This window comes from Camelus dromedarius, chromosome 27, assembly GCF_036321535.1.
Source record: "Camelus dromedarius isolate mCamDro1 chromosome 27, mCamDro1.pat, whole genome shotgun sequence".
Taxonomy (NCBI): Eukaryota; Metazoa; Chordata; class Mammalia; order Artiodactyla; family Camelidae; genus Camelus; species Camelus dromedarius.
In genome coordinates, this window is record NC_087462.1 from 10,089,774 (window position 1) to 10,099,161 (window position 9,388).

A 9,388-nucleotide genomic window follows, 5' to 3' on the forward strand; every position below is an offset into this window, starting at 1 on the left:
TCCTTTCATTCAGATTCTGAATCAGCCCCTCTGACTCCCTTCCCAGCACTCCTGACCCCACCACACTCGAGGGATCTAGGATCCACCTCCCACCCTAGCTAACACACCCTCCATAGCTCCCTATTGCCTTGGAACAAAATCCATCTGGCAACATAAAGCCAATCCTGACTCTTTGCTCTTTCTCCTCCTTCCCATCCTCATCCCCACCCTTAGGGGGATGATGAGAACTCTGGGTGTAGAGTCAGGTAGAGTAGGGTTCAAATTCTGACTTTTCTGTTTACTAGCTAAAGTGACTGGGTGGCTCAGTCTCTTGAAGCTTCAGTTTTCCAGTCCATAAAAATGGGTGCATGTTCCAAAGGCAGTGTAAAAGCACTGCCCTTGACAGAAGGCATTGCCAGGCTGGCCACAGGGTCTGAGAGAACCCCAGCCTAGGGTTGCTGGTGGAGGCCCATGTTTGATGTAGGGAAGGAGGCACCAGATTAGCTCCTATCTGGGCAAAGTGAAAACACACTCGAGGTGCGCAAGGACAGCAGAGAGCCCACAGATTGCATCTACTGGGGAGAAGGGTCAACCCCAGAAAGCAAACAGTGACTTTGCGTCTCTAAGGGGGCTGGTCACATGTTAACGCCTGGTCCCCACCCCAGCCCATTTGGTTGCCGACATCCACACGAAGGTGCAGCGAGAGTGTTTGCTGAATTCAGTCGTTGTTCAAACATTTCTTTTCAAGACAAGACGCCTGCAGAGGCTCCTGCCCTTTAGCCGGGGTCAGAGCCCACAGCTGGGGTGGAGGAGGACAGAGGCACACAGCCCGGGCTGCACGTGGCTGGACCCATGGGCTTCTCTCCAGGCCTGTGTCTTGGGGCCAAGAGTCCTGCCGTGAACACAAACCTCCCAGAGCACAGGCATGGACTCAAAATCTCCAAGCCCTCCTCCTAGAAAGGAATGAAGTACCGATAGACACTACAACTTAGATGAACCTTTTTTTTTTTTTTTAATGGAGGTACTGGGAATTGAACCCAGGACCTCACACATGCTAAGCATATACTCTACCACTGAACTATACCCCCACCCCCTCCATGAACCTTTAAACATCATGTTCAGTGAAAGAAGCCAGTCACAAAAGACCACAGAGTGTATGATTCCATTCATATGAATCGTCCAGAACAGGCACATCCATAGAGACAGAAAGTAGATTGGTGGTTGCCAGGGGCTGCAGAAAAGGATACAGGGAGTGACTGCTAATGAGGACCAAGTTTCTTTCGGGGTGATAGAAAGGTTCTAGAATTAGATAGAGGTGGTGGTTGCACTACATTATGACTGTAACATCACTAAATTTTACATTTTAAATGGTAAATTTGATGTCATGTGCATTTCATCTCAAGAAATAAAGGTAAATAAAACAAATTGATTTAAAAAAGAATCACAGCCAGTATTGGAGAACAAATTAGGAGTTCCTCAAAAAATTTAACAGAATCAAAAAATTTTTTCAGTTATTAAAAATAAAGTGACCACCCCTTAAAAAAAGTAAAGTGAAAACCACCTCTTAAAAAATAAAGTGAAAAAGCAAGCAAGCAAGCAAGAAAGCAAGCAAGCAAGCAAGCAAACCCCACCCCTTAAAAAAATTTAACAGAATTATATGATCCAGCAACACATTTCTGGGTTCACGCCCCAAAGAATTGAAAGAAAATATCAAACAGATTTTTGCACATTCATGTTCAAAGCCGCATTATTCAAATAGTCAAAAGATGGAAGCAACCCAACTGTCCACTGACAGATGAATGGATGAAGAAAATGCAATATATATATACAGTGGAATATTATTCACCTTTAAGAAAGGAAGGAGATTCTGACATGATCAAATACCATATGATATCACCTATGTGTGGAATCTAAAAAAAAAAAAAGGAAATAAAGGAGATAAACAAGATGGATGAACTTTGAGTTCTTTATGCTAATTATAATAAGCCAATACCAAAGGACAAATACTGTATGATTCCACTAATATGAGGTCCCTAGAGTATTCAGATTCATAAAGACAAAGTAAAATGGGGTTTGCCAGGGGATGTGGGGAGAAAATGAGGAGTCACTGTTTAATGGGGACAATTTTCAGTTTGAGATGATTAAAAGTATCTGTGGATCGAGGGTGGTGATGGTTTTGCACAACAATGTGAATATACTTAACGTGCCACTGAACTGAACATTGAAAACTAGTTAAAATGATTAATTTTATTTCATGTATATTTTACCCCAACTTAAGATTAAAAGAATCTAGAGTTTTTCAAGTATCAAATTCCTAGAATTTGGGAATTTTAGGGGCAGAAAACTTTCCCTCTGACCACAATCCAGGCTCTGACCATGGCAGACAGCACCAGTTGTCTGCAGCACTCTCTTCCAGTGGCCTGGCCAGAAATGCCAGGAGCTCTGAACAATGCTGGATGTGTCAGGTTATTGGCTCCTTGTAACAAGGGAGACACACACCATGGGAACCTGTGAGCATCTTAGCTAGAGTTTGAGAAGAGGCTTGTTTTTATACTTGGGTTCAAGAGGTGCAGTTTTGCTCTGGACTGGGCACAAAGAGGATGTGGGACAATTCTCTATTTGAGTATCTTGATTTTTATCTAGGAGACAGGAGGAGTGGCTCGAGGCTACATCTAGTAACTGTGAGAAGCGATGGTTGCTCCTGGTAGCCAAGGGGTGTGACTTTTGGCCATATTTTTGGTTTGTACAGTTTTCTTGTTTTGGTCTGTTCAAACATGATTATAAAGATGATAAATATTTTTCTTTTTTAAAACAATTTTTAAATGATTATAGATCACAAGATGTTGCAAAAATAGTAGAGGTTCCATGTACCTACCACCCAGCTACCTCCCATAGTAACATCTTAGGTAATTTTAGTACATTATCCAAACCAGGATTGATGTTGACACAGCACAATTAAGTAGACTTCACCGTGAAATTAACTAGACTTCACACGGTGGTATTCGATTTCAGGCCTCTTGCTTCTTTCTATCTTGTTGCTCACTGAGTGTCCTTGCTTGAAGTTCTGTGACATTGTTGAATAACCAAGCTGGTAGAACCAGATAAACTTCCAGCTGATAGCACTCAGATTGTGTTTTTTCCTCAATCCTTCCTTTTGGCTAAGAACACATGAAGTCAAGTTGTCAGGGCACTAATTTATGATATCTGGCATTTTACCACTGCCAGGATCTTGCTGATCAGGAGGTTGTCCAGAATACATTGTCAGATGGAGTTAACCTCTTCTGCTCTTTTGGTTGCCAGTTGTCTCATTTTGCCAATTACCAGTTGTTGGATCATCTGATGAGACAATTGGCTCCACACTAGAGTTTAAGACTCTGGCCTCTGGATCATCTACAGTGACTAACTGCACCATAGCAACTCCCAGAAAAAAACTATTAGTCCTTATAATAGGCCCTATATTAGCTATCTACTGCTGTGTAACAAATGACCCCAAAGCTTAGCAGTTGAACACTCATCTCATGGTTTCTGTGGGTCAGGAATCTGGGAGTGGCTTAGTAGCTTAGCTGGCACTGACCTTAAAAATAAAACAGCCAGTTATTTTGCCAGCAAAATGGGTTTATTTGGGAATAGCAGAGAACTGCAATTTGGGACAAGCACACTACAGCAAAAACATAGCCAAGTCTGGCAAACAAAGGGGAGGAATGTTACTTTTAGAGAAAAGGAGGAAGTTGCGAGGGGTGGCTTTGAAGGAAAGTCCATTGGAGGAAAGCAAAAGTTCAGGGCAAGGATGGCTTCTGATTGGCTGAGTTATGATGGTTCCCATTGGCTGGACCTATTGCTGGGCAAAAAGAAATCTTCGTTTCTCCTGCTGTGGTAGTAAAGTAGAGAAACTCTCCTGCTGGGAATGCAAGGTAGGTCTTTTCCTGTTGGGGTCTGTAATTGACATCAATTGGTAGCGTATGAGAGCTCCCCCTTTTGGCCTCCATTTTAAATTAAGTTTCCATTATTCAGGGTACTTGTGGCTTATAGTCTCTTTCAAGGCTGCAGCTGAGGTGTTAGCCAGGGCTAGAGTCAGCTCAAGACTCCACTGGGGTTGAAGGATCACTTGCATGCTCATTCACTCCTCATGGCTGCCTCATGACACAGCAGCTATCTTCCACCAGCCCTAGTGATCCAAGAGAACATCCAAGATGGAAGATAGAGTCTTTTTTTTTTTTTTTTTTTTTTGGCTTAAACACATGGATGTATTTTTCTTATGTAACAAAAAGTCCAGAATCCAGAACTAGGAAGCTACAAGTGTCCCTTCACATGCTCCACAATACTATAGACTTTTTCTTTTTTGGCTCCACCATGTTTAGCATGTCCTCTATCCCCAGGCTTTTTGCCTTCTGGTCACAAAATGGGTGCTGTACATCCAGGTATCACATCCACATTCAAGACAAAAAGAATAGAGAAAGGGATGCCAGCTGCATCTCCCTTTTATGGGGATAGAAGCTTTCCTAGAAATCCCTACAGCATAATTCCATACACGGCCACCCTTAACTGCAAAGGAGGCTAGGCATTTGGGGAATAGGAACACATTAAGTTTCATAATCTTTGAAATCTAATCTTGAAAGTGACATCTCATCACTTGTGTTGCATGATATTCATTAAAAGCAAATCAGTAAGTCCAGCCTGCTCCAAAGGGAGGGGATTACACAAAGACATGAATACTGGGGGGTGGGGGATTGCTGGGAACCATCTTGAAAGCTTCCCCTCAGGGGCCCCAAAGCCAGGAGCCTAGATGACCAAATCCAGGCAAAGAAAATATGCCCTAAATTCAGCTGGGGATCAGTTTTAGAGATTCAAGGAGCTTTTTCTTTTTTCTTTCTTTCTTTTTTTTTTTTTTCTGGTCACAGATTGTTCTGCTTGACTTGCAGTTTTATCTTGTGCAGCAGGAAGTGTTTACCAGACTCCCCTGGGCTGGATACAAGGAAATCAACACTGGCAAATGAATTTCAGCAGGTTTGTGGGACTTTCAGAGCAGAAGCTGGACCCCTTAAGAAGCAGTAACATAGAAAAGGAGAGCCTTGGATGGGAACACAAGTATTATTTACAACAGCAGGCATGAGCCAAACATGGCTCTCGTCAGGGGAGAGCTTTTCTGAGCAGGCTGGGTGTCTCTAAGGGGAAAAGACTGATTATTATAGGGAACATAACCCCAACATTTGTTTCCACTGTTGATGGGCTGGGTTTGCTGATAGGGTTGCAATGACCTCAGCAGAAGCCTCTGTTGACCTGAGATTAAGATCTAGTTTTCACAGAATTTGGGATTAAGTAGGTGAGAAAAGTGTACACAGCAGGAGGGGCCTACAGAAGGAAATCTACTGTGTTAATTTCCTGAGCCTGCCGCAACATAATTCCACAACTTTGGTAGCTTAAACCAATAGATATTTATTTGGACTTTCTCAGTTTGAAGTCAAGGTGTTTGTAGGTTGGATTCTTCTGGAGACTCCGAGACAGAAAACTGTTCATGCCTCTTACTTAGCTTCTTGTGGCTACCTGCAATCCTTGGAGTTCTTTGGCTTATAACTGCATCACACCAATCTCTGCCTCAGTCTTCACATGACCTTCTCCCTCTGTGCATCTGTGTCCAAGTTTTCTTTGTCTCTTAAGGACACTGTCATTTCATTAGGGCCCACCTTAATCAAATATGACCTCATTGTAACTTGATTATATCTGCAAAGAGCCTATTTCCAAATAAGGTTGCATTCCCAGGTACCAGGGGTTAGGATTTGAACAGCTAGTTTGGGGAGACGCAATTCAAGCCTCAACATCTACCTTCTAAATTGTTTAAACAAACAGCTATTACATTTTTGTCAGCAGGATCAAGTGGAGAATGAAGATGTACAATCCACTATTATCCAGAGGAGCAGCTCTGGTCTGTGAAACACTCACATTAGAGTTTTATTCTTGCTTAAATGGCAGAAGAAAACTGTAGGAGGTCTCTAGTGCAGGATAAAGATAAGGAAGGGCATATTGAGAAAAATTGTAGCCATTTAATGGAGGCTGTCAACATGCGATAACAGGCAATATGAGTAGGGTGAAAGCAAAGTGAAAAAGGACTGCAATCAGAAAATTAATCCTGTCTTCTTGGGCGGAAGCTGTCTGCAGTGGAAGTCTTCAGCTTGATCCGATGGTTATGGGGGTGGGGAGGGGGGATGGAGGTCAACCTTGAAAATAAAACAGCCACTTAGTTTACTAGCAAAATGAGTTTATGCGGGAATGGCAGAGGAATTGCAGTTCGGTACACGCGAGCTATGGCAAACCACAGGCAAGCCCAGAGAACTAAGAAGAGGAACGTTACTTTATAGAGAAAAATGTGAAGTTGGGAGAGGCTGCTTTGAGGGAAAGTCCATTGGAGGAAAGAGGAGAGTTCAAGGTGGTGACAGTTTCTCATGGGCTGAGTGGTGGTAGTTTCTCATTTGCTGGGCTACTGCTGGGCAAGGAAAAATCTTCCCCCTGCTGGGGTAGTAATCTTCCTGTCCATGTGTGTAAAGGTAAGCTGCAACAGAAGGTATGTGCATGAGAGCTCAGGGCTTCCCAACTCCATTTTAAAGGAGATTTCCCTTTAGTAATTTCCACAGGAACTTGGTCTACCTACTGCAGCTGTAGGTTTCTAGAGTTTTCCAAGAATCCTCAATTTAAGGTCTCCTGATAGAATCCAGTGGTCAGGATGACATAAGTGCTTTTAATTGGGAAACAGATCCTACCGTCAGCACCATAGAGTCTTACTTTTGTGCTAGTTATTCACAAAGCCTGATGAAACCCTTTCCATCCAGACTCAAGGGCAGATTTCCTCCAACGACTTCTTCAGAACACCATCTCTTGAGGTTTCAGATGATGCTGGGATCGCTTATGCGGGCGATGTGGAAAAGCAAGTTGCACGTGACAGCGGTACTGTGTGGGCCTCCTGTGAGTCTCCTGCAGTATTTAGCTACATTAGCCTGTGACAGAGTAGACTTCAAAATTTGGAATGAAAGCATCAAATACATGACAGCCTACTATTTACTCACAATAACTTGCGAGTTCCAGAAGGGTTTGATTTTTACTGTCGGAAAGGCTATCAGGAAGTTTAAACCTTGGAAGATGGAAGGTTCCTGAGACCTTTGCTACTGTGATTGAGTCCAAACTCATTCCACTTGCCACAGGATATGCCAATAAATCAGGAGATGAGTTGTTGGGGGCAAGGAATAATGACTTTATTTGAAAAAACAGCAGACCAAGAAGGTGGGGGACTAATGTCCTAGAGAATCATCTTACCCATGTCAGAATTCAGGCTCCTTTTATACTAAAAAGGGCAGGGGATGTGGTTGGTTGCTGCAAACTTCTTGGTGTTTGAAATCCTTTGGTCTTGCAGCTGTCCACATAGGTCAAGTCATGATGTTCCCAGTAAACGTGCAACAAGACAAATGTTATTGTCTGTTCTGCAATTTTTTCTCTCTATATGAATGGAAAACTGTAATATCCTTAAAGGTCAGAGCCTTGAGGAGGGCTTTTATATTTCAGGCTATAGGCCACATTCTTTTACAAAAGGTGCAGAACCAGCATGACTAAGCACAGGAAACAGAGCACAGGGTTAAAGCTAAAGGAACAGATCTAATATGGAGTCAGATTTGTTCCTCCCTACTACACTATGTTTTGTTTTAGAATTCCATTAGTTGTTGAAGTGACAATATTCCAGGTCCATTGGGCTAAGTGAAATTTATCATGAAATAGATTCCACCTATTTCTTTTTACTTTTCTTAATTTTATTTTTTATTTTTGGGGGGGGAAGAAGTAATTAGGTTTATTTTTTTAATGGAGGTATTGGGGATTGAACCCAGGACCTTGTGCATGCTAGGCATGCACTCTACCACTGAGCTATACCCTCTCTCATCTTTTACTTTTTTAATGTGGTGCCTAGAAAGTTTTAAACTGGATGAGTGGCCCACCATAGTTACTTCTAATGGACAACACAGCTCTGTAAGATCTTCCCAGACTCTGGATAATTCTTTAACAGAGGGAGGCAATTTTGGACTCTCCTTCTTTGGGGAAGGAAGGCGGGTGGCTGGGTTGAGAGTGTCGTGGTGATGGAGAGTGACATGTGAAGGCAGAAGCAGGAATATGTCACAGGAGCTAAGTGCTGAGGGTTTTCTGTCTGAAGCACAGTCTGAAGGCGTGGGGTCCAATAAGTTGAGTGGAGACCCCAGAACCCAATCGCTGAAGTTCCCACAAGTTCTGCTACTGCTGCTTTATTTCTTGTACAAAGTGACAGGCCCTGGCTACCAAATTCAATAAAAGACTGAAATAAACAATGGTGCTGGACTATTCCCATGTGAGAGTCAAGACCCCTAGTGCCTGTGAGAAAGCTCACCTAATGGTTTGGAATTAATTAAAATATGGAGAATTCTAGACAAAGTTTATCAGTCCTTTTGTTCTTGCTTCTATAGGTGAAGGAACAAATATCTGCATTACCTAATGACAATTTCAGGATGGCCAACGGGAGTTGAGGCACAAAAGACATCTTCAGAGTTGCATTATTCTGAATTAGGAGCCTGAATTTGGGAAAGGTAAAACCATGATGGTTGCTGAAGAAAAGATTTATCATACAGACAAGAAGTATTTTCACAGCATAAACAATGGTTATTAGGGACTTAATTTGTTTTCCAAACTAAGAGATCTTTTCCAAAAACAACTTAAGAACGTTTCAAAAAGGATGAGCATTAACAGTTCTGCGAGACAAAAAGCAACATATGCTCACCTTAACATGAAGTAATAGCCATTTTTTCAGAGAAAAAAACACCCAAATTTGAATTTTCCTCATTGTGTACATTATTCATGCAAGAATTTGCAGTGTGGGATTTCATAATATATCTCTATGTGTGTGTATGTCAGCATATGGGGACATATGAAAATACAAATAGATAATAGGGAAGTAGAATTTATCATTGTATCAAGTAAAACTGTGTATGTCACAAAATCTGCCTGCCAGCTTCCATAGCCCACTCTCAATGGGGGCACATCTTCTGGTCATAAATTTTTGTATGACTTCCGGACTGTGAGCCCCAAGAGACCAGAGACTCCATCTATCTTGTTTGCTGCTGTGTTCTCAGCATAGGCACACAGTAGACCCTCAGTACTTATCTGCAAGTGTGAGCATCTAAGAGCTATAGACTATCAGAACGATAGAAGTCAAGAGTCCTCACCGCCCTGTAGCCGGAAGGCGGCAGAAATCACCTTGCAGAAGACTTAGCTTGTTCTGGAACGGTTGACTTGATTTGCTCCTCTCAGTTACGTCAATAGACATAAGAGGCTCCCTGCCCTCAGAAAGGTGTGACAAGCCTGGCTCTTTACCAGTAGAGGCTTAACTAGGTATTGCCTTTGGCAC